The 26461-nt window shown below is 42.1% G+C and overlaps 1 protein-coding gene across 10 annotated transcripts in view; it reads right to left on the bottom strand.

The window, feature by feature from the left end:
• The window catches only part of LOC137347729 (zinc finger protein 672-like), a 132039-nt gene extending 105810 nt beyond the window's left edge, over window positions 1–26229 (bottom strand). For 8 of the 10 annotated variants that reach the window (XM_068012598.1, XM_068012599.1, XM_068012600.1 and 5 more), the window contains exons 1-5: window positions 25858–26229; window positions 24936–25044; window positions 24286–24467; window positions 23982–24076; window positions 21633–21761 (exon numbers count right to left, since the gene is read on the bottom strand). The gene's annotated coding sequence lies outside the window, so the exon portion shown is untranslated. Of the gene's footprint in view, window positions 1–21632; window positions 21762–23981; window positions 24077–24285; window positions 24468–24935; window positions 25045–25212; window positions 25779–25857 lie in introns of those variants that run through there. The other 2 variants (XM_068012588.1, XM_068012590.1) reach the window with 2 other exon arrangements.
• Between the last annotated feature and the right edge of the window lie 232 nt (window positions 26230–26461).

Below are 26461 nucleotides of genomic sequence, written 5' to 3'. Positions count from 1 at the left end.
CATTCGAGGCTCCTGCTACAACATTTAAATATTGGTGTTGGATTATATCAATTGGTCCTGACATGATCTTAAGTGTCGATAGCAACAGTGATGTTTAGAGCAGATCTCATCTGGGAAAACTTGATGGAAGGCTGGAAAGGGTTCCCTGGAAAGAGCAAGGAGGAACAGGAATGCTCTCCTGGTGTCCTGGTGAACATTCATCCCTCAAACAACACCAACAACTAAAATAGCCGATTATTCATTTTTATTGTTGTTTGTGGCATCTTACTATGTTCAAAATGACTGCTATATTTGCTTATATATTAACTGTTACTGTACTTCAAAATAATTTCATGTATGTAAAATGATTTGAAATGATTCTGGGAATGAGATAAGATGCTATATATAATTGTGAAAAATGTAAGTCTTCCTTCACCCTAATTACCATAACACAATAGGGAATTGTGGCTGTGTCAGAACAAGTTCAGTCTTTGTTCAAATTGCAAAATTGTGGTAGTATATATTTCTTTCTTTACTCTTTTTAATGAGATATATAGGGAATAACAAATGATTTTTCTGAATTGGCCAGTGGTAAAATAAAAGGGGCAGGCACACACTGTGTTAGCTTTCATAATTCCTTTTGCCTGAGAACTTTTACAAAAGTGTGTCTCTAGCAGCAACTGCAAATGTTTTATTGTTTCAAGTGCATGCTGTGGCTATGTTGTAATTTCTGTATGCCAGTGATGGGGAAGCCCTTTGAAACCCAATTTTGGTTGTAGCCAGAAACATGACTTCTAGGATTTCCTCAGTGTGAAATTCAATGTGAAAAGGTACAAGCAATCGAGGTGGGTGGGAAATGGTTAGTTTGAGGTGCTACAGTGGCAAAGGGGGTGGAATGTAAAAGCCTACCTTGGGCCAGTGATTGAAACACTGGGGGTGGGAGGAGGGGTGGGGATCTGAGAGAGGTTGCAGAGCAGTGTATTGGGAGACAGACCCAATTTATACAGGCCTCAGGCAGGTGTCACTATGGAGAATAGCATCACCTGTCTTGGATCCACAGCTGGGAGCATTCAATGAGAGATAAATATAATAAATAGGGATATTTAAGTCCAGCAGAAAAGCATCACAGACAGGACTTAAACATTGACACAAGACCTTTAATACTTTTATAACAAGTTACTGAATATTTTTTCTGATTGGTCCAGCAGCCCAATCCAGGCTATTTTATTTGCTGGCAAAACACATGCCATCATTCTCATTGAAATGCAACATTAAGAGGCAGGAATGGTGTGGATCCTCTATCTCTATGGTAACGACGACAGTTGCTCTTTAAGGGATGTGTTTCCTCTGCATTAGTAATGCCGATGAGCATTTTAAAACAGGTGCAAGATATTTGGATTACCAAGGTCATTGGTTCTGCAAGAGCTGTTGAGGATTTATGGCCTTCCTAGTATTCAAAAGCATTTTATAGTCTGGGAAATGACTATGCGATGATTCATAACCAAATACAATTTAACAAGCAATAAATAACGAAACAAGGTGATGCTTCATTAAACACTCATTGATAAACATCGACGGGGAAACGAAAGCAGACTTCTTTTTGGTCACATTCTCATTTTAAAATGGACCATGCTTCCAGTCATATAAACAATGCCTAATCTTTGAGGATATTGCGGCCAAATAATGAGCAAGGTAATGGAATCTATTTCAAAAATATGAACCCATCTAATGAATGCTGTAGTACTGAAAAAATGATTGAAATCCCAATGCTCCCTTTACATGACCCTGTTTGACATGAATATCCACAGGGCCAGTGCAATGTACTGTTTGAACCTGACAATAAAAGACATTTGAATCTTAAGACTGTAAAGCTGGTACTTTAGTTCCAGTTAGCAGCGACATTCAGTATTGGAAAGTATGCTGCAATGTTTCAAGGTGGGGTAAGTCCCTGAATTAACTGCATATTGGCTAAGAGATGGCTGTCACTCAGTTGTGAGGCATAGTAACATTTGCCAAAGTCGAATCACATAGAGTAGACTGGATTGGATACTTTCAACTGCAAAGCATTTATCTTGGATTCCAAAATGGTGTTATTAGAAAAACATATCATAAAATTCTGATGCATAATTGAACTTCCCAACATTTTACTTTGTGGATCTGGGTCAGACAGGGCTGGAAAATTGCTTGGGGTTCTGCTGCACAACACCCCTCCCCACCCCCACCATTTCCCATCAAAGCAGATGGGCTGTTGTATGTGAACAGTCTTCAAGGGAATGTAGGCTTGTCGTAGAGGGTTCCAGCAGAGGTAAGGTCAAATTAGGCCTCAGGAAACATAGCCACCTATCTTAAAGACACAAATTGGCACATGGGGGCCTGAGGTAAGTAAAGATAGAGGTGGGTCTAGTTTATGTGTATGAGGCAGGCATGACAGGAGGAATAATTAAATGGCACTCAACAAAGCACATGTAAATGCAAGAATTTTAATATGTTATAGATGTACAAGGACCTAAATGTTTCAGCGTACCAAACCAGACGTGATTCCGGCAGCATGCGGTGACAGTATGCTGGAACGGAGAGGCCCGAGGATCAAAGTAAATTCATCTTTGCACCTCACTTGCAAACACAACTCACCTGATTTATTCTAAACTGTTTGCCTGTTGGACCTTACCAATTCCACTCTGTGCTGAGGCTCAGACGTAAGTTCAGGATGGGAGAGGGGCTAGCATGTGAAAATATAAAGCTAGAACTCTGATAGTCTCACGATACAAGATCCTAAATACATAAAGGCAACAAAAGTAGCTCATTTACAAGAGAGGGTGAATTAAGCCAAACGAGAGTGTAATGTAGTGTCGCTCCATTAAAACTAGAACTGAACAATTATTAAAGTAGTCATATCAGCCTCTTTCAGCTGGTAGCACTCTCACCTCTGAGTCAGAAGGTGGTGTCTTCAAGCCCCACTCCAGAGACTTGAGTGCATAGTCCAGGCTGGCACTGCTCTGCATTCTTGAGGGAATGCTACACTGTTGGAGATACCACCACGTTGAACCAAGGCATCTTCTCAGGTGGATGTAGAAGATCTCAAAGAAAAGCAAGAGCTGTTTCATGTAGTCCTGATCAACATTTATCCCTCAACCAACAGCTAAAACATGATCTGGTCAATTTTTTCATTGTTGTTTGTGAGACTTTGTGCACAAATTGGCTGCTGTGTTTCCTACATTACAACAGTGACTACCCTTCAATAATATTTCATTAGCTGTAAAGTGCTTTGGGATGTCCTGAGATTGTGAAAGGCACTATATATATGCAAGTTCTTTGTTGCATTTTGCTAAAAATGTAGAAAATTGATTTATTTGACAAAGGGCTAATTGAGTTATAAAAATCATTGAAGTCACACACACATTTTGGTGCAATTAATATCGTTAATTATTTTTGCATTTAATATTTTACAACAAATTATATTGTTTAAACTAGATTTTCTTCCACGATGTATTGAAATATGGGAGTGTTAAAAAAGGAGTCAAAATGAAAGAATAGGGATCAGCAGCTGATGCTACTGAGTCCAGAATGTGGTGCTTCCTTGGAATTCCTTCTTTATCTCATTAATTGTTGACTTGTGTCCCAATGCGAACCATGTTCCCATTAACTACCAATAATTGCTGTTGAAAGAGGTTGGATAAGGTCAAAGTAATGTTAGCAACAGGTGCTACCCACTGTCATTACCTATATGCTTTCATATATTTCTCTCGTTTATTACATCTCTTTGCTTACTTTTTTGTCTCTTGATTGTTTTTCTGTGTTCCCAGCACAGGTGAAATTGCTCTGTGCAGAGTGATCTTACCTGTGTATTGTAGACGTGGTAGGAGTTACTACTAATGTGATTCGGGCCTACATGTCCTGAAAATTGATAATTTTATTACTTTTTTGAAGTAAAAATGCCATAAATTTGAAATAAAAATGGAAAAGTGCTGAAAGCACACAGTCGTCCATTAGGGAAACGATGGGTTAAAGTCACTGCTACAAGCACATTTTGAAGAAGGCTCACTACCAGCAATGTTCACCTACCTTTTCACTGTACTCATGGACTGACTGTACCCTTCCACCATTCTTCCATTAGTTATGGTTAATAACGACTGGATTTGCCATCAAGTGTATACTTCTGTGGCGAAAAGAACTGGAGGCTAGTAATTATACTTGGTGATGTTAACATGTTTATTTTAGTGGAATTAATGCGTCCATTAAAATAGTTGGCGGAGGAATATTATACAAACACGTGAAGTGTTTGTCCACAAATATTGCCAACTATGATTTCCTATTTTAAGAGAAAATGAGGAATCAGGTTGTAGCATGCTGGAGGATTGTGGCTGCATTGAACAAGAGTTGATGTAAAAGTGAACTCTGGAAGCCCTGAGGACTTTTGCCCATCTTGATGGCATGGGCTACTCACAAGTAATAGAGGGCAATGAACTGAAAAATACAATTTTGTTTCCAAAGTTCTATTGCCGTACCGAAGACTAATTTATGTGAGATAAACTCTGCAATGTATATCTTATCAAGCCATAACTGGGTATAAAATATGATGTTTTTAGAAAACATGTGTTTTATTGATTTTTATTAATATAACTATAATATTGTTACTTTTGCCTTAGCCATTGTAAACTTGAAGTGAAGTAGATCCCTCCAAAAAATCATGTCTGGTGTCTTGAAAAACCGCCTAGCAGTGAATACGTTGAGAATTATGAGCAGGTAAAGCCCTGACAGACCTCCGGTTTTATAATATATCACATTTTTTCATACTATTTATAGCTGCATGGCTATTTGAAACTATTAATGAAATATTAAGAATGTTATGGCTGTAGGTAAACAACTTGACTGCTAACCACCCAAGACAGGGACGCACCGTATTCTCTAGCTCCTTGTCAGATCAACAATTTATATTTACAGCAGCAATTAAGACGATGGAAGTTTAGACTAGTTTTGTCATAAATCATTAAAATTTCAGACGTTACCTAAGGCTGTGCTGGGATTGAGTGGAGCAATAAATTATTCTCAAACCTCACAGCTGAATAAATAACTTAAATGTATTCAATGATCTGAACTCCCACATGAGTGATAGGAGCCCAGGCATTATCATATGCTATCAGCCTTGAGTGTTTTAAATTGCTGACTCAGTTTTCCTGGTGTCATAAATGAAGATCTGTTTTTAGAGGCAAATCACATTTGATTAACCAAGTTCATCAGGAAGTAAACAAGGTTACATCGCTCACGATGAGGATTAACAAATGTGTGAACCAGCTGCTTTTTACATATTTCAGTCATATAGACTTAAAACGGTTTCCATTTCAATAGTAAACAGTGTTTAGTCAACCTTGTAAGAAAGAATTCAGATAATTACAAATACTCTGTAAACTATGGTACATTATGAACAGCTCCGAACCAATGGTGCCAAACACATGACAACATTGCCTTCACAACTTCCTGAGTAACCGCCATACATCGTCATCATTGCCAGACTGTTAAAATATGCAAATTGATATTCATAGCTTTCTGCGTCAAAAAGTGATAACATATGAGTTTGACATTGTAATTTTGTTACTCTTATCTATACCTCTGTTTCTAAGGAGTATTTATGCAGTTGGTATGTCTTAAGTTTACTGTTTACAAACAAATTTCTCTGCAGCACCTGTGGAAGAGCCTGTCACTCCAGAATTGGCCTTTATAGCCACTCCAGGCGCTGCTTCACAAACCACTGACCACCTCCAGGCGTGTATCCATTGTCTCTCGAGATAAGGAGGCCCAAAAGAAGAAAGAAAGATGTCTCACGCTTCAGATGTCACACGTCAGAATGCCAACAGTGTGAAAAAAAAAGAGAATGAAAGACAGTCATAACCTATTTGTTCTTCTGGGTCTCTGCCTCCACCATCTTTTGGGGCAGAAGGCAGAAATTTTCAAGCAGCTACCACTGTACAGAAACTTTGGATCAAGAAAGAACCGCTAATGGATCTTAAGATGTGCCTATTTAGGCTTGAACAGCGGGCTTAATGGGACATACCACATAAAACACTATTTGACATCAGACTGCTCATGAGCTCTGTGTTTGTAGCAATAATTATTACTGGGTATTGGTGTTAGATCTCGGTTTCTCTGGATACTTTGGCCCTTATGTTTACCAAGTAGCATGTTCACAGTAGGGGGAAGGAGTTATTGATGGGAAACCTGGAAGTATGTGTTTTCCAAACTTCTGCAAGTTTTTAACTGCAGGACATCTTTTAAATTTTTTCCAGGGTTTTGCATTCAACAGCCAGCCTGATTGATGGACTGATTGGCCAGTTGGCTACCTGTTGAGCAGGACAGCCTACAGCAGAAGGATGTAATAGAGGAGAAGGTAGGTCTAGTGGTGGGGGAGAGATCACTATCGGGGGTCGGGCGGGGCGGGGCGGGGGGGGGGTAAAAAGAGATTTCAGGGGGGTCTTGTGGTGGTCAGGGTAAAGAGGTTGTGTGGGGGGGTGAATGGGTAGAGCCTGGTCAGCAGAGTGAGTTGGTTATTGTGGGGAAGCAAGGTGGTGGTCAGGAGGTGGGCGAGATCGGGTGGGAAGGTTAGTTTAGGCCTGGAGAAAACACTCCTACTTCTCCTGTGCTGTAAAGGCACATATGGATTCAGGCCTTCTGCCTCATCTTACCTGCTGGATTTCTCAAGGCCTGGGAAACCTGGCAGATACGTCTTTAAAAATAAAACGCTTGTTAAATTGGAGGCACATTGCCCGAGAGTCGATTGGTCACCTGCCCTAATGGGCAAGGTAGAGTCAAATTTTAACTTCTCACCAACCCAAACCCAGGCATTTCTGGGGGTTAAAATGACCCTCTTTGTCTCATGATAGCACAAAGGTTTGCTTCCACAAACAATCCCACACTTCCCATTAATCACTATCTGCAAAATTATCTGGGAGATAATGTACCCAGGGCAACGAATAAACCCTTTACCAAGAAGGAGATTCCTGATAAGCTCCCTGACTATAGTGTAACTCATTCCATGCTCTCTTGCTCTCTTCAATAAATAGACAAACAACACACTGACAGATTACATCATAGGCTTTGGAGAAAGAAAGACTTGCATTTATATAGTGACTTTCACAACCTCAGGCCATCCCAAAGTACTTTACAGACAATTGAAGTATGGTAACTGTTGTAATCTTCTTTGAAATAGTGCTGTAGGATCTTTTACATCAACCTGACAGAGCAGAAGGGGCCCCGAGTTTAAAGTCTCATTAAAAAAACAGCACCACTGACAGTGCAGCACACCCTTAGTACTGCACTGGAGTGTCAGCTTGGAATTTGTGCTCAAGTATCTGGTGCAGGACTTAAACCCACAACCTTAATGCTGAGAGTGCGACTCACTGAACCACAGTAGGAACTTAAAAGAACAAATGATTAAGAAATACAGTTAACAGAAGCAAGACTAAACACGACAGATTTCATTGGATTACACAAGTTTACTTAAATTTACGGACCTTAATCAAAAGCAAATTTTATAACAAAGTTAACATTCTTGAAGTTCTTCAACAATCATTTAATTTGGGCTAGGCTCTGCGATGCAAAGCTTGTGTGTGAAATTTTGGTATTCACAGTGTTTTCCTGCTCACTCCTGCTTATTAAAGAAAGAAATACTTACGTTTATATAGCACTTTTCATGACCACAGGACATCCCAAAGCACTGCACAGCCAATGAAATACTTATGAAGTGTAGTCACTGTGTAGCTACACAGCAAGATCCCACAAATAGCAATGTGATAATGACCAAATAATCTGTTTTTAGTGATGTTGATTAATGATGTAATGAAGCAGAAATGCCCTAAACAGTCAGATATACAAAGAAACCCCCCTTCTCTGCTTTGAAATTCGAAAAGGAATATCAATAAAATGTTCACATTTGAATGCAATTGTCACTCACAGCAGTGTTCAAAAGCATTGGGCTGGTTTCCCAGAAACCCATTTCTAGCTATCCAGTCCCTTTCAGTACAAGGCCAAACTGCACGAACCTTGCTTGTGGGATCCCCTGATAGGATGACCAATCTATCTCCTTCTCACAGCCAGGTAAACAATATTAAGTGTTTTTGCCACTTATGTGGATTTGGGAATAAATGCCTTGCAGAAGCAATTAATCTATCCTTTCAAGTGGCATTAATCCTTGTGCCAAAGTGTGTTCTAAGTATTCATTTAGCCAGCAATAACCAGCATAAACTGATCACCAGCTGGCCAGCTACCAACTTTACAATGGAAACCTTTTATGATTAAAAACGACAAACCTCCGATCCATCACAACTGGTCTTCATCAAAAATAAAAGCAGAAATTCTGGAAATGCACCCGTCATGTTTCTGGATCTTTTTAAATACTATTTTTGCACAGTAAGAATTCTGGAATTGACTTATATTTGAGTGGTGTGTTTTAAATCAAAATAGATTTTAGGCCGGTTCAAAATTCTCTTTAGTGTTATGTGCTGCAGCTGCTGGGGCAAAGGCCTTATTTGTTAATGAACCAGGCAATGAAGATGTGCATGAAAGCTAGATGAACCACTTTGTGGTATATTGCTGCTCACAGACTACTTCAATCTAATACAATGAGATTCCATTGACTCATCCAACCTGATTGTCAGGGTGGTACCATTCCCTTTGAAGTTGGCAGCAAATGGTTTCTTGAGAACCACACAGAAAGTGGGAAGAGGTAGCCAGTTTTATAGGAAGGCTGAATGGTGAATCACTGGAGGAAATGTGGGAGGGATAGACCTCCCATTTGCAGGGAACATGAAGAAAATAGACAATGGGGACAAGTAGTCAGTTAGGTCTGGTGAGATCGCCCTGTTTAAGAAGAGAACGCATGTTCATCTTAAGCCTGGAGCTGGTCAGAACCAGAAAAGGTTAAGCAGGCAGTAAAGTGTCTATTCTGAATTGAAATTTACTTTTTGATGTACTACATCTGCCAATAACATCAATGTTGAAGGCTTTTTCAATTGAGTCATTTTAAATTGGGCTCATTGTTCAGGACAAGCAAGGAAGTAATGGTCAACCTCATCACTGCTTTGGCCTCAACAAGTTATGATGATCTGAATGCTTGACCTGAAAGGGTGGTGGAAGCAGATTCAATAATAACAATCAAAAGACAATTGAATATATACTTGAAAAGAGAAATTTACAGGGCTATGGGAAATAGCAGGGGAGTGGGAGCTGGCACAAGAATGATGGCTTCTTCTGTGCTTTATGATTTTTTGACATTAAAGCTGCTAATGGGGAAGGGTTTTTTCTTGTTCTCAGAGATATGAAATAAGTTGGATTGAAGTGAGATTTGTTTCTCACTGTTGCTCTGTATATTCACTTGGTCTCTAAAATAAAGCAGCCTAACTATCTGGCCTTGTCTCACTAAAGTATTTTGAGTCCACCTGCTGAAAGATTAGAGAAGTGCATGTATGAAAGACTCAATATCCATTGCAAATCACATTGTTACATCGCCAGATAAGCTATCATATTATTAGAGATTGGTCAGTACAGGCTTAATCCTGAACATTAAATGTTCAAGTTGTTTACTTGACAGTGGCATAATGGTAATGTCACTGGACTAGTAATCCAGAAGCCTAGGCTAATGCCCTGGGGACATGGGTTCAAATCCCACCACGGTAGCTGGTGGAATTTAAATTCAATTAATTAATTTTTAAAAATCTGGAATTGAAAGCTAGTCTCAGTCATGGTGCCATGAAACTATTATCGATTGTTGTAAAAACCCATCTGGTTCACTAATGTCCTTTAGGGAAGGAAATCTGCCATCCTTATCTGGTTTGGTCTACATGTGACTCCAGACCCATAGCAACGTGGTTGACTCTTAACTGCCCTCTGACACGGTCTAGCAAGCCATTCAGTTGTACCAAACTGCTACAGAAAAAGTCAATGGACTGCTGCGGTTCAAGAAGGCAGCTCACCACAACCTTTTCAAGAGCAATTAGAGATGGGCAACAAATGCTGATATCGCATAAAAAGAATTTTTAAAAAAATACAGGAATGGTGAGCACCGGTGAACCTGAAAGAGTATTTAAGACTGGGCTGAAATACGTAACAGCATCTGAAAAGAGATATGGTAGGTTAGGGTTTGAGGTGCAGGCCCTTCATTGGAATGGGGTTTTACCTGAAAAGTTAATTTATCACTTCTCTTTCTTTGAGAATATTCTGACTACTGTAATGGATTTTGTGCTCCAATGTATAACGGACAGTCTTGTCCACTTCCATGTGTTGAAGTAAAACCAGAAAGTGCTGGAAATACACAGCAGGTCCTAACAGGTCCTCCTTTCTTTCTTTTTCTTTTCTTTTGGGCCTCCTTATCTCGAGAGACAATGGATACGCGCCTGGAGGTGGTCAGTGGTTTGTGAAGCAGCGCCTGGAGTGGCTATAAAGGCCAATTCTGGAGTGACAGGCTCTTCCACAGGTGCTGCAGAGAAATTTGTTTGTCGGGGCTGTTGCACAGTTGGCTCTCCCCTTGCGCCTCTGTCTTTTTTCCTGCCAACTACTAAGTCTCTTCGACTCCCCACAATTTAGCCCTGTCTTTATGGCTGCCCGCCAGCTCTGGCGAATGCTGGCAACTGACTCCCACGACTTGTGATCAATGTCACACGATTTCATGTCGCGTTTGCAGACGTCTTTATAGCGGAGACATGGACAGCCGGTGGGTCTGATACCAGTGGCGAGCTCGCTGTACAATGTGTCTTTGGGGATCCTGCCATCTTCCATGCGGCTCACATGGCCAAGCCATCTCAAGCGCCGCTGACTCAGTAGTGTGTATAAGCTGGGGGTGTTGGCCGCTTCAAGGACTTCTGTGTTCGAGATATAGTCCTGCCACCTGATGCCAAGTATTCTCCGAAGGCAGCGAAGATGGAATGAATTGAGACGTCGCTCTTGGCTGGCATACATTCTCCAGGCCTCGCTGCCATAGAGCAAGGTACTGAGGACACAGGCCTGATACACTCGGACTTTTGTGTTCCGTGTCAGTGCACCATTTTCCCACACTCTCTTGGCCAGTCTGGACATAGCAGTGGAAGCCTTACCCATGCGCTTGTTGATTTCTGCATCTAGAGACAGGTTACTGGTGATAGTTGAGCCTAGTTAGGTGAACTCTTGAACCACTTCCAGAGCGTGGTCGCCAATATTGATGGATGGAGCATTTCTGACGTCCTGCCCCATGATGTTCGTTTTCTTGAGGCTGATGGTTAGGCCAAATTCATTGCAGGCAGCCGCAAACCTGTCGATGAGACTCTGCAGGCATTCTTCAGTGTGAGATGTTAAAGCAGCATCGTCAGCAAAGAGGAGTTCTCTGATGAGGACTTTCCGTACTTTGGACTTCGCTCTTAGACGGGCAAGGTTGAACAACCTGCCCCCTGATCTTGTGTGGAGGAAAATTCCTTCTTCAGAGGATTTGAACGCATGTGAAAGCAGCAGGGAGAAGAAAATCCCAAAAAGTGTGGGTGCGAGAACACAGCCCTGTTTCACACCACTCAGGATAGGAAAGGGCTCTGATGAGGATCACCATGTTGAATTGTGCCTTTCATATTGTCATGGAATGAGGTGATGATACTTAGTAGCTTTGGTGGACATCCGATCTTTTCTAGTAGTCTGAAGAGACCACGTCTGCTGACGAGGTCAAAGGCTTTGGTGAGATCAATGAAAGCAATGTAGAGGGGCATCTGTTGTTCACGGCATTTCTCCTGTATCTGACGAAGGGAGAACAGCATGTCAATGGTCGATCTCTCTGCACGAAAGCCACACTGTGCCTCAGGGTAGACGCGCTCGGCCAGCTTCTGGAGCCTGTTCAGAGCGACTCGAGCAAAGACTTTCCCCACTATGCTGAGCAGGGAGATTCCACGGTAGTTGTTGCAGTCACCGCGGTCACCTTTGTTTTTATAGAGGGTGATGATGTTGGCATCGCGCATGTCCTGGGGTACTGCTCCCTCGTCCCAGCACAGGCATAGCAGTTCATGTAGTGCTGAGAGTATAGCAGGCTTGGCACTCTTGATTATTTCAGGGGTAATGCTGTCCTTCCCAGGGGCTTTTCCGCTGGCTAGAGAATCAATGGCATCACTGAGTTCCGATTTGGTTGGCTGTATGTCCAGCTCATCCATGACTGGTTGGGCTGCATTGAGGGCAGTCTCAGTGACAGCATTCTCCCTGGAGTACAGTTCTAGGTAGTGCTCAACCCAGCGGTCCATCTGTTTGCGTTGGTCAGTGATTATGTCCCCCGATTTAGATTTGAGGGGGGCGATCTTCTTGATGGTTGGCCCAAGAGCTCTCTTCATGCCATCATACATTCCTCTGATGTTTCCGGTGTCTGAGGCCAGCTGAATATGACTGCATAGGTGTTTCCAGTAGTCGTTTGCGCAACGCCTAGCTGTTCTTTGTGCAGTACTTCTGGCTGCTTTAAGTGCTGCGGATGTTAAATCGCTGGGGGCTTTCTTGTAGTTCAAAAGTGCAATGCGCTTAGCGGCTATGACAGGTTCCAGCTCTTCATTGTGAGATTGAAACCAGTCTGCATTTCACTTCGCACTTTTGCCGTAGGTGGTCAAAGCTGACTCATAGATGGCGTCTCTGATGTGGGCCCACTTGGTCTCAGCATCCCCTGTGGGAGTGTTTTGAAGGGCTGTTACAAGTGAATTTAGAAATTTTTGTAACAGCTGTGGGTGAGAAATTCTGCTCGTGTTGATGCGCGGGTGGCCCTTCTGCTTGGAATGATGCAACTTCTTTGGTCTGAGTCTAACCTTGCTGCACACCAGGGAGTGGTCGGTGTCGCAGTCCGCACTGTGGAAGCTGCGTGTGATTTGAACACTGTTTAAGGCGGCTCGCCTTGTGACAATGAGGTCTAGCTGGTGCCAACGACGCGATCTTGGGTGCCTCCATGAAACCTGGTGACAGGGTTTAGTGTGAAAGAACGAGTTGGTGATGCAGAGGTTATGATAGGTACACAGCTCAAGCAGTCTCTGCCCGTTCTCATTCATCCTTCCAACACCAGAGCGCCCAAGGCAGGAGGGCCATGAGTCATGGTCGGCCCCAACCCTGGCATTAAAGTCCCCCAGCAGGAATAGGTGTTCGGTGTTGGGGATGCTGCTAATGATGTTATGGAGTTGTTCATAGAACTGGTCTTTAGCTTCAGGTGGGGAGCAGAGTGTTGGAGCATAGATGCTGAGTAGGTGTACAGGACCAGAGGTGGTGAGCAGTCGGATGGACAGTATGCGTTCCGAGCCATTTGAGGGAGGCTCTATCATGCTGAGCAAGGAGTTTCTGATGGCAAAGCCCACTCCATGCTGTCTTGGTTCTTCAGGATCCCTGCCCTGCCAGAAGAAGGTGTAGTCTTGCTCTGCTAGAGAGCCACTCGCGGGGAGGCGAGTCTCCTGAAGTGCTGCAATGTCCACATTGAATCTACTGAACTCGTTGTTAATGATGGCGGTCTTCCGAGAATCGTTGATTTGCGTAAGGTCTTCCGACAGGCCAGGACACATAGTTCTGACGTTCCAGCTTGCAAAGCGAAGGGCTGGTACCTTCTTTCCTTTTTTCATGTTGTTTGGTGCGGTGTATCAGTCCACCTTTCGGGCAATGACCCTGAGCTCCAAGCACCCATTGAAGCAGGCAGACTGTGGCGGGACAGAACCTTATTGACCGGGGGCTGCCCGGTTTGAGGCGGGCAGTAGCTGTCCAGTGAGGTGCAATGACCTCTCCCACCGACAAAGGCAACCCGTGGCGCCCAGTTTCCACGCCAATTTATCTGGACTTATAACCCGTAACTGCTGCCTTCCGTGTTGTTTTAGTCGCTGTGAGGCAACTATGGAGTGACCTCTCCATGGCGCATGCCTGGGCAAATTTATGGAGGTTGAGAGTTGCCCAGTCATCAAAACCCCCCTCTCGGCCTTTCTGGTGGGGTCCAAAGGAGTGCAGGGCACGACGTTTGGCACCAGTATGGCTGCAGGAACTGCCGGAAACATGCCAAAGGTGACACATGACCGCCTACGGGGTTCCGCTCCGGATTATCTGTTAGGGTTTACTCCCTTAGCCTTGGTCTCTCCCGAGACGCCCACAAGGCAGTGGGGTTGTTGGGGCCCCTACACAGGTGTAGGATGGTGCCGGTGGGAGGAGGGGATGCAAGGGGGAAGGGTAGAGGGAGGGGGTGGGGGGGGGGTGCAGGGGAAGGGGGTGCGGGGTGAAGATGGTGCGAGGGGGGGCGGGCTGGGACGGGGTTGTGAGGGGGTGAGCTGAGAGGGTGGAGCAGGGAAGGGGATGGGGGGGGGGGGGGGGGGTGGAAGGGGGGGAAGCTGGTGCAGGTAATAAGCCATTTCCTCATTGCCCACTATCGACGTCCGGAAAGCTCATCCACGTCCTTCGGGAGGTGAAGCATCATTTGGCAGACTTAGAGGTGATTACATTTGCTAAGGGTTTTTTTTTTGCAGTGGTTTAAATAAAGGCATGCAGCATTGCCGACAGTGCGCTGCAGATGCTCTCCGAGCCATCTCCCGCGGGCGCTTTGAAGTTGCGGCCGGGGGGGCCGTTCGTGGATTTTTTGGGTGTTCGGGGCACCTTTTCTCAGGACTTCTCTCTGGTCCCGCTGTTCCTTCTTCACCTCAATGGACTTACCGCACGCCGTGGCTGCAGACACTCTGGGCGGTGAAGACAGCAGGATCGGAGATTGAAGAATCGGCAGCTGTGCTCGTCAGTTTCATCCGGATCAATTTCATTGAGAAAACAAAGAGCAGGTGTGGCTGGGGGAGGGCAGTGGGCCCAGGTAACATACACTAAACTAACTGTTAGCCTTTAGATAGGGCTAAAATGAACTGATTTAAAGAGCCAGGGGAATTTAAACAGTTTAAGAGGGCAGATTGGGGGAGAAAACGTTTGGGATGGGAGCAGATGGCCATGGATAGAGTCGAACAGCAAGGGAGCTTCCTCGGGAGCTTCCAGCCCAGGAGCCATCTTGAATGTATAACGGACAGTCTTGTCCACTTCCATGTGTTGAAGTAAAACCAGAAAGTGCTGGAAATACACAGCAGGTCCTAACAGGTCCTCCACACCATGAGAAATAGAGTTAACGTTTCAGGTCTGTGACCTTTCATCAGAATTATTTATTTATTTATTTTTCTTTTATTTCCACGTGTTGAAGGATTGAATAGTGAGAGCCATTATACAGGGCTTTATTGTCCTTGTAACTGTCTAGGGTCTTGTCCCTGGAAGATCATTGTACATGCCGAGGCATCGCTGGAATAGAGTCATTTACGGCACAGAAGGAGGCCATTCGGCCCATCGAGTCCATGGCTGGCTCTCCAAGGAGCTATGCAGTCAATTACACTCACCGGCTAGATCCCTGCAAGTCGATTTCTTTCAGGTGGCCATCCAACTTCCTCTTGAAGTCATTGATCATCTCTGTTTCCACCACCCTTGTGGGCAGTGAGTTCCAGGTCAATAGGCATTGGCAATGCCACATTTGCCCCATTTAAACCTCCTGCTCGCACTGACCTTAAAAAACAAAGCTGCATCAAACCTGGCAGTACCAGTTCCTGTGAGGTAGTGGGCTACCCAAGCAGCTCACTGTGATACCCATCAGCTAGCTACCTCGCCTAGACCTGCCATGGAAAACATAAGAAGAACAAGAGTAAGGTGTATAAAAAAATGCTCTATTACCAATGGGAAGCACCAGAGAGAGAAAAAATACACATGCCCCATATACTTATAATTTTTAAGAACTTAAATTTGATCACACTTTATTTCAGTTGTGTCCTGATTGTTTTCTTATCAAAGACAAGTATCCATGGCAGTTAAGTTAATGCAGAGGCCAGTGTTGCTGAAGATGATTTGGGTCATTGTGTTGTATATATGTAGATGTGGCACATGCCTGGAGATCGTCCCCATGAAAACCTGCAGTACTACTTTTGCTGTCTGCAGTGATATTTCAGCAGGATTGTTACAGCTTGAATGTGGGTAAGCCTTCTCCTACTCCACCACTAGACTTTTCTAGACAGCAAAATCACTGTACATGTTGCAGACTGTGGTAATCTTGGAAACCTTGATGGAACAGTATTGCAAGATGCTGCCTTCTCTATTCATGCATCTGAAGCCACTTCAAGGTGCCTGCAAAGATTTTGATAATGTTCCAGGCGGCTGCCTTCACCTCATTGTATCTTTGCTTTGTTGCTTTTCTTGGTTGTCTCAATGGTGTCAAAGGCACATTTGGAGAGGGTAATGATGGTCTCCTTTCTATCTGGCTTCTTCTTGACAGAGCCCAGACACAGGAGATTATCTTAAAGAAAAGGCATCATGAATGCCGCTTGGTCAGCAGGTCTTAACCTGTGTGGTCCTCTATGCCTAGGCTATTTTAAGAATTTACACATTGATGCAATGGAACCCCTTTCATTCAAGGAAGGTGTGAAGTTGCCTTATGGGATTGTCCCATGGATTAATACTGCTCTGGACTTGGAGAAATCCTCCAAATGAGTAACTTCCAAGGCACCTTTCCTGCTGCTACTGTGTTTCCAGGGAAAGCAATGCTTAAAAAGTTGGCCTGAAGATAATGCAAAGCCAGATTTGCCATGAAAGCATTGTCCACCTAATGTCATGGCCCCAAACACTCATACTAAAGGCCACGGCAACCAGAAAATTAGCCTTATGATTTCAAGCAGTATCAGTCACAAAATAAAAATGTGCAACACTGTTATTTCCATTAGAGGGAGCTACCATACTTTGTAAATATTCCACACTGGAATTTTTATCATCCAAGGATGCTGAGGGAAGTAAGGGTGGAAATTGTGGAGGCATTGGCCACAATTTTACAATACTCCTTAGATACATGTGTGGTGCTAGAGGTCTGGGAAATTGCAAATATTGCACCCTTGTTCAAAAAGGGGCGCAAGGATAAACACAGGAACCTCAGGCCAGTCAGTTTAACCTCAGTGGTGGGAAAGCTTTTAGGACGATAAGGCGAGACAAAATTAAGTCACTTGGACAGGTGTGGTTTACCTTGGGAAAACCATCACGGATTTATTAAAGGAAAATTGTGTTTACCTAACCTGATTGAGTTTTTGATGAGTTAACAGAAATAGTTAATAAGGCTAATGTGGTTGATGTGATGTATGTGGACTTCCAAAAGGTGTTTAATAAAGTGCCACATAATAAACTTGCCAGCAAAATTGAAGCCCATGGAATAAAAGGGACAGTGGCAGCATGGATACAAATTTTGTTGAGTGACATGAAACAGAGAGTAGTGGTGAACGGTTGTTTTTTTGGACTGGAGGAAGGTATATATTGGGGTTCTCCAGGGTTTGGTATTAGGACCTCTGCTTTTCTTGATATGTATTAATGACTAAGACTTGGGTGTGCAGGGCACAATTTCAAGATGTGCAGATGACACAAAACTTGGAAGTATTGTGAGCCGTGAGGAGGATAGTTATAGACTTCAAGAGGATAGACAGGCTGGTGGAATGGGCAACACGTTCAGATAAAATTTAATGCAAAGAAATGTGAAGTGATACATGAGAAAGTCATTATAAAGGCTTGCAGGATCCTGGGCTTTATAAACAGAGGCATAGAGTGCAAAAGCAAGGAAGTTATGCTGAACCTTCATAAAACTCCGGTTTGGTCTCAACTGAGGTATTGTATCCAATTCTGGACACCACACGTGAGGAAGGATATGAAGGCTTTAGAAAGGGTACAGAAAATATTTATGAGAATGGTTTCAGGGATATGGGACTTCAGTTACATGGATATTTTGGAGAAACTGGGGTTATTCTCCTTACGGAAGGGAAGGTTGAGAGGAGATTTGTGCTTTACAGTCTATTCACACCCTCCCTGCACTAATGCCTTGTCTTTCAGCACACCATTAACATACAGTTTGCCTTTGTTCCATGACCTTCTGGTCAGGTATTCTCTGTGAACCTCTGTCCTATCAACACCTCTTATTATTTAGAAATACAGCACTGAAACAGGCCATTCGGCCCACCGAGTCTGTGCCGAACAACCACCACCCATTTATCCTACATTAATCTCATATTCCCTACCACATCCCCACCATTCTCCTACCACTTACCTACACTAGGGGCAATTTACAATGGCCAATTTACCTATCAACCTGCAAGTCTTTGGCTGTGGGAGGAAACCGGAGCACCCAGCGGAAACCCACGCGGTCACAGGGAGAACTTGCAAACTCCGCACAGGCAGTACCCAGAACTGAACCGGGGTCGCTGGAGCTGTCAGGCTGCGGTGCTAACCACTGCAACACTGTGCCGCCCACTTTTGTTATCTCTTGCCCCACCCCCCCACTTTACTTGCTTAAAACCTATTACATTTCTAATATCTGCCAGTTCTGATGAAGGGTCACTGACCTGAAACGTTAACTCTGCTTCTCTCTCTACAAACCTGCTGAGTATTTCCAGAATTTGTTTTTATTTCAGATTTCCAGCATCTGCAGTATTTTGCTTTTATTTTAGCCCTTGTAATAGGCCTTCTCTTCTTCCCAGCAACAATATAAAGTTTTAATGTCCATGTGGCAATTAATGTGCCTCATTCTTGGCAGGTAGGGGCCTGCGTGACACTAGGCAAATTGTTAATTTCTAACAAAGGCACACCTGTAGTTGAGGCAGGCAAAGGTGTCCCTTGGATTCAGAGTAATGCAGTGTTTGGTGGTTGTGGCAGGGTCATTTCTGCATAATAAAAGCAAAATACTGCAGATGCTGGAAATCTGAAACAAAAACAAGAAATGCTGGATTCACTCAGCAGGTCTGGCAGCATCTGTGGAAAGAGAAGCAGAGTTAACGTTTCGGGTCAGTGACCCTTCTTCGGAACAGTTCCGAAGAAGGGTCACTGACCCGAAACGTTAACTCTGCTTCTCTTTCCACAGATGCTGCCAGACCTGCTGAGTGAATCCAGCATTTCTTGTTTTTGTTTCATTTCTGCATAACCCGTGGCATGATTTTGCTGTTATTGAGGTATGAAACATTATAAACCTTGCGTATTGTTTTTTCTGTCAATGTTCAAAAGTTTTATGCTTTCCAAAATTCCAAAATTATGCTGTTCTTTAAAGAAAGGAGGTGGCTTTAAGTTGCATTGTGGGAGTTGTAGTCCATAGAATTCTTGCATGAAGTAATGCTGATGCATTTTGGGAGTTGAAGTTTGCTACCTGGTTGAGCCCAATGTTGGTTGTAGCAGTGGGAAAGCAGTACTTGAGTCTCAGGTGTATTTAAGGGTAAATCTCTGAAGGGAAATTGTTAAAAAGTTCAAAGAATAAAGAGCCCTCTGAATAGACTTTTTTTTCTGAATTTTGTAATTTTTTTTACACATGTTAAGAACATTTGTTTTTAGTATTATGTCCTCAGATTATGCTCAAGCAAGATGGCAGACCAAAAGCATTTTCAGTCAGGTGCAATTGTGGTGTAATCCTTGCACATGTTTTAACTTTAGTAGTAGATTTTCTGTAGTATTACACATTGTATGATGTGATGCACACTTTTCTAAAGACAGAAGCAGTATATCTTATAATATGCCATATATTGTTTAGGCGCTGAAGTGAAACGGTGTTCCTTTAAAACCACAAGATTGTAATTACTGTTCAGTATATGTAAGGTCAATTAGTATTTAATAGCTCATCAGGTGCAGGATGAAAGGCCTGACCTTTTTTTAAAAATATGCTAGCTAAAGCCAGTTGGGGAAATTATAGACGTTTTGACTTAATAATGTATTATTCTGTCCTTTTTAAGGCCTCATCGTTAATAAATACCGGCTCAAAGCATTCAAGTTCTAATTGTAGTTTAGTCAGGAACCTTTGTAATTTAGAATGTGCTTGTGAGTTTTACACCATTGCTTAGGAGCACTCGGGATTTTCAGATTGTGACAAAATTTGGAGTACAATGTTTGTATGTGCTATTGGCTTTAATTTATTCAAAATATTAAACATCCCAAGGTGCTACTTATGATAACTCAGAAGATGCATTGCTGTATAAGGTCAAGAACATGTAAAATGTTGATGGATTTGAAATTAAGGTTACAAAATCTGTCAAGTAGGAAAAAGATTTATAACGAGGTCAGTTTAGAGGCTGTTGCCAATGTTATGGAATGCCTACCAAGAGACTGCAGATTTCCTGATTTTTGAAGAGTACCATTATAATTTGATTTAAAATATGACACAGGAAGTTGAGAGTGTGACACTTAAAGTGTAACAGACAGGAAATGCTATCTATACCATTTTTATATGATTATAGCTAAATATAAATGGGATGCACTTCAATAAATGTGAATGACACAACCATTAGCTTTCAACAGATTTATGGAATGTAACAGACCGTGTTCTCAAAATTTACGCTGTGTAAAGATTTTACAGTGTGGTTTAATTTTAGATTGGGATGAGAACTGTGCCAGCACTCTGCATATCATTTAAGAAGTTATATTCCATATTTGGGAAGATTTAGATGAATTATCGGAGCTGGTAAGACTTTGCCTTCATAGTGGTAACGGCAGCTACTTTAAGTGACTCAATTCTGAGATCGATTTGAGGTTGTAGGGATAACAAAATACATAATGAGATCTAAACAACTGCTGCAGGCAACCAGCCGTGTTAAAAACATCCCCACGCACCTACCCCAGGCAAAGCACTTGGAGTTATTACTTAATATACAGAAATGTGAAACCAGACGATAAATGTAGTATGGCAAATGACTCGCAATGAAACCAGTCATGGCAGCAACTAAGGTTAACTACTCTGAACTGAACTGTGCTGGTTTTTTGCACCTTATACAAGTGCAGTATTATGCAAATATATGAAGAGGAAAATACCATCAAGAGTAGCAAGAATAATATTGACATCACCAGATAAGTTATTGTTGATGTCTTTGAGTACTTGTAGGTTTTGATAACATAGCACACAGTACCAGCAGACTCATTTTTTTACCAACATAACTTAAAATCACAGAGAATAGGAATACAATTGAGATGATCCAAATGACAATAGAGGAACATTTTGCAAATGATGCTTTATATAACATCATCAGCTTTTTGTTGGTGGATTTGACAATCATTGTATGTCTGCTGATACCTACAAGTCCAAGGAACAATGTACTGCATGCTATTGTCGAATAAAATCCAAAGTGCATGATTGCTCAGCCCAGACATGACCCATTGCTAGCAGTGTTCCTAATGGTAGGATCAAGCAGTTCATGAGATCAGACACCGAAAGGTTCACCACTAGATGATGACTCCTTGATTTTTAGAAGGTTAATTTAGGAATTTATACAAGGCAAAAGAATTCATTGGCAGTCCAATGTAAATAACTAGAAAAACCACCTTCTCCAGTTTGACCAGCTGTGTAGTTACAGGGTATTTGGTTTGGCTGTGATATTTCAGTGAAGTTCATAGTCACAAGCTGATTTCACTCTTGCAACTGAACTAAAAGATAATAAGTTGTATCCATAAATATACTGTATCTACTGTGCATTTACTATTAAAAGCCTAATTATCCTTACCACATACATTAATATCCTTACCTCATTTAGGTTAACTGCCTTCAAATGATTTATATCTATAAAACAAGGGAAACTCAAGAGGATATTAATTTGGATCAACACAAGTGCATCTGCATAAAGAGATAAATAAACACATTTTCATACCTTTGTTCCAGATCTTTGTTAGTCTCACCACCTAATCTGTTATCCCCTGTAACCTTTCTCTTTTAGTTTTTTCTTAACTGTATGAATCTTCAAACGATTTCTATTTTTATTTTCATTTTTCAGGATTTTCTGAAAGACACAGAAGTAAACCCAGTATGTTTTACATCTAATTAGAGCCATTATCGAAGAAAAGATGGAGCAAACCAATTTAATGTTCAAAATCAAATTGGAGAATATTGAAGAATTGTTGCATTTTTTTTGTTCCTTGCCCATTTCCAGAGGAAAGGTCCATAGCTGACCATGAACATAAGGCGAGCCCAGCACCTGATGACAAAGACGGAACACTTCCTTAATTAACATGTAAAGCGATGCACTTTTACTTAAATTACCAGATTGCTGGTAATGGTGGGTTTAAAACCAGCAACTATCTGGCAGTGGAAATGAAGTGGCACTGCTGCCATCAGAGGCATTGGCACTACCAAAATAAAGGCTTTTCTGATGGCAGGACTACCTTTGACAATAATGGAGACAATGACCACGTTTATTTTACCTGCTGGAGGCTGGACAGTTTTAGGGGTCGTATTATGCCCAAACAATCCAACAAAGTCATTTGTACTCACTGACCTGTACAGATAGTTTATCAGGTACATGGTGAAAGTACAGACCTGAGAAAATAATTGTGGTTTGTGATGAGAAATGGTTGTGTGTGCAAGCTTGCATAGACAGATGTAGTGGTTTAAAAGTGGATCCAGCTACTTTAGAAATCACTCCACCATATAAAATCATCAACTCTCTTGCTGTTGCTAAATTGGAATAGTTCTGAGTGTTTAAAGAAAGATCATTTTACCACATGCATGTCTGGTTGCAGAGCTAATTCCATCTCAGTTATCAGTTACATTTAATATATCACCTTATTTTTTTCATCCATTTGAGCCCAGAGTATAAAAAGACAGTGTAATTTACCTCAATATGCTTCACAGAAGGTATATTTGCTGATACTGGGAATGTAGTAAACATAAACACACCAATTTTTATGAATAAGGTTGTAATTTGACTCTGCAGCAAAAGTGTTCCTTGAACTGGTACAAAACATTACAATCAGCCTGCAACATTAATGCTTTAAAAAAGATGCATTTCACCACAAAACGAATCTGTACCAAAACTCAAAATGGTCTTGCAACTCTGAGCCCCATTTAAAAAGTGAACCACAAATAACATATAGTGCATTTAGGAGGAGAGCAAACCAAGCCAGCGTGTGCAATGCAATCACGTGTATTTTGTCATTCAAGCTTAACGCATATAAATCGCAAAAGATGTAAAATGGGCTGTGAGCTCGCTACTACCCGTTTTACACTATTTGACAAAGTCAAGATTGACCGTGTAAGTGTGCATATCAATGAGAGGAGGAATAACAGCATGAGGAAGATGGTACTAGCCTTACTCTGTACTCTGCTTCATACTTGCTACTCTTGATATGATCTTGAATGTGGCCATGTCAAGTGTGGCATGATTATATAGAATGAGGATGCTAAAATTAGGGGGCTGTTTTGCATTTTGAAGCTGCACCATCTCTGTCATGTGCAGCTTTGTCCTGCAAGCAAAGAAGTAGTTCTGAGCAGTTGAATATTTGAAAAGCCAATTGATGAGTACCAACTAAGCAGCCACTCAGCAATTCAGCTTATGGGTGAACAACTGAACATACATCTTGCAGGTTGGTTTTGTGCATGGGCAGATTTGTGGGCTATTTTTCCAAATAACCAAACAACAACAGTTGCTGTGTTAATATGTGGCCTGCTGCAGTACAGGGATGTGGCATGCATATAAATTTGGAAGCAGCTGTTTTCTGAGAATTTACTCTGTGACCTCAGTCAGTATAATGGGGTGAGAGGAAACTGACAGACTGCTCGAGTCTATTAACATTTATGCTTAACTGTTTCCAGGTCCTCGGTGTTCAAAGCAGCATCCACTCTGTTCACCACCCCCTGCCAAGTAGGACACACATTTGTTTGCAGAGGATGATGACTTGGGAATTCAAACTGTCCTTTGTTTCACTTCATGCACAAAAATAACTGGATTTCAATCAGAAAAGGAAACTTCTTGTTGCAACATTCCTTCACCTGTAGCCAAAATTGACTTGCTCGCAGAACTAAGATCCCACTCCTCCACCGATTGAACTGGAAAAGTCATTCCCAAGTGTCCATATGATTTTCTTTGTCTGTTTTAGCAGAACTATGAATCTGCTTAATAGGGCGAGTAAATTTCATCCAAACATGCATTTATATGCTCAAATCACAGTGTAATTTCAAGCTCATTTTATTATTGTACAATGTAACTGCAAGGCCAACTTACTGTTTGTCTACTTGATGTCCAAGGCCACATTGAACAGCTTACTTTTTAATATAAAAACAAGAAATGCTGGAACCACTCAGCAGGTCTGGCAGCATCTGTGGAAAGAGAAGCAGAGTTAACGTTTCGGGTCAGTGACCCTTTTTCGGAACTTACTTTTTAAACCTGATTTTTAAAAATTTAGAGGTCACTAGGATGTCGACAATGCTGCTCAGCAAGGACGTTTATTCATTCCCTCCATTAGCACAAAGCAACTCACAAAGCCTTTGTGTGAATTTCCTTTAGAGAAATTTTTGCAGAGCTTTACCTGGTAATGATGATGAATCTGCCTCATCCTTGGCAACGCAGAGGTGCTATGCTGTCACTGTGTTCACCGAGTGTAAAACATCATTAAACGAGCAGAAGTCCCAAACAGCCTGCTTAGATAGTTGTGCTGAGTTTGTCTGGCGATTTACATCTAGTGCAGTGTTTGTATACTAAAAAGAATTGCTGAAAAACAATAATGGTTTGCAAAAACCGGACAGCAGAACATTTAAGCTTACGTTTCATTATTCATCCATCAGTGAATGATACCACATCTTGCTGCTGAATAAAAATATATTAATTAATGCTGCAGCAGCACTAAACATTGGTAAGAGCATCACAATCAATCTTGAGAAACTTAACAATAATAAACTTTTGCAAACTATCTCAGAAACACACACACCTAGCTGCTTGACTACATGGTTAGTAGCACAAGGCCACATTACTTTTTCAGCACCATACCAGTCTTAATTTACTACTTGAATTCTTCATACACGATAAATGCATAGGTTACTTTTGATCTATGCTGCATTTTAAGCTTCATTTTAAAGATTCAGACTTCAGAACAAACCAACATGGGAAAACAATGACCGAGCAATGGGGAAAAACTTTACAGCTGTTTATAAAAATTAGTTATAAAAATATTACACTGACCTATCAGTTTGCCAGCTGGATTTGGTTTCCTGCAGCGGCCTAAAGCTGTGATTCTAGTACATCTTTCTGATCTATGTAAACTTTTTTAAGTTACAGTAACTGGAATAGCCTGCAAAAAATGAAGCTGGTTCTGTTACAACAATCTACATTTATAAAGAAACCACTTTCCTCCTACTTATTGCCACCATAGTTGGTTTTGTAGCACGCAATTAGAAATTCCCTGCAGTCAATGTATGAGTTATATAAATTCACACACAGGTTACATTATATTACTCACCAGCACTATCTCGCCCCTCGATTGGGATCATATTTTGCATCCCTCAATTTATTTACTCATCGTCTTCCCTTCCTTACTCCAAAAATGGCTGAAAAGCTCAGATTACGAAATTTTACTAGAAGGATATTTTGATTTCCAATATATCTCAAATATATATGTTTTGATATTCAGCAGTGTGGCAAATCTTAACATCATTTTTCATATTAAAATATGAACTGATAACATAGTTAAAACTTGAGACAAGGTTGTTCAGCCCAAAGAAATGTATCCCTCTGATGCCCCAACTCTCCATTGTAACACTGAATTGTAGATTGAATGTTCCTGATGTTTTCCTTCCACCAGCCTCTCTGGAAGATTATTCCAAACGTTAGTCACTCTTCAAGTAAAGAAGTCCTTCCTCGTGTTTGTTTCAAATTTATTTTTTACTCATTTGAATGTAAGGTTTCTGGGTTGATTTTAACACATTGAGCTGAATTTTACCAACCCCTCGACGTTGGGGTGGGGGGGTGCCCGCCACGACCCCCGACGCTGAGAAGGCCCCGCCGCATTTTACCAGCAGCGGCGAGGCCTTGGTGCGATCCGCCCCGCCCCCGCTGCCTTTATTTAAACAGCAAAATCAATGCAAATTAATCTTCATATACTTACCTTGCCCCGGCGGCCGTCCCATGCCAATATTACGGCCACCACTGCGATTCGCGCGCCTTTGGAACTCCGTACCAAGTTCCAAGGCGAGACACTGGTGGGGAGGGGGAGAGAAGTGCAATTATCAGGCCGGGTGTGGGGTTAGCTGGGAAAACCTTTTCTATTGATTCTGGGGATATTGGGACGGGGTTGATGTTCTGAAGGTGGGGTGGGGTGGGATAAAGTTCGTAATTTTGCAAATTGTTTTTTCAGCTGGAATTGGTTATTTTATTAATTGATAACTCAGTGGGGGATTGAAAGTGTTTCTGACATTTTGTTTGTTACGCCGGAACCTTAAAAAATTTAATTGAACCTGGAGGGCTTGAAGCCCTTTAAAAATGGCGCCGGCATCTGCACGGTCGAGCCGGATGTCATTGCCGACTAGGGAGCAGCCACCCACTCTACATCATCCGGGGGCGACCGCTCCGCCTCCTCCATTTAAATGATTCCCGCGCGAAATATTGCGGGGGGCTCAGCGGCGGTGCTTCCGTGTCTGAAGTCTGCCAAGTTCAAAGTGCACCGCCATGATATGTGCCATGCTAATAAAATGCTGCCCATTGCGTTTGTT

The sequence above is a fragment of the Heterodontus francisci genome, chromosome 32 (genome assembly GCF_036365525.1).
Source record: "Heterodontus francisci isolate sHetFra1 chromosome 32, sHetFra1.hap1, whole genome shotgun sequence".
Lineage (NCBI taxonomy): Eukaryota > Metazoa > Chordata > Chondrichthyes > Heterodontiformes > Heterodontidae > Heterodontus > Heterodontus francisci.
Note: the sequence above shows the minus strand (reverse complement) of the source record. Positions and strands in the feature narration are given on the sequence as shown.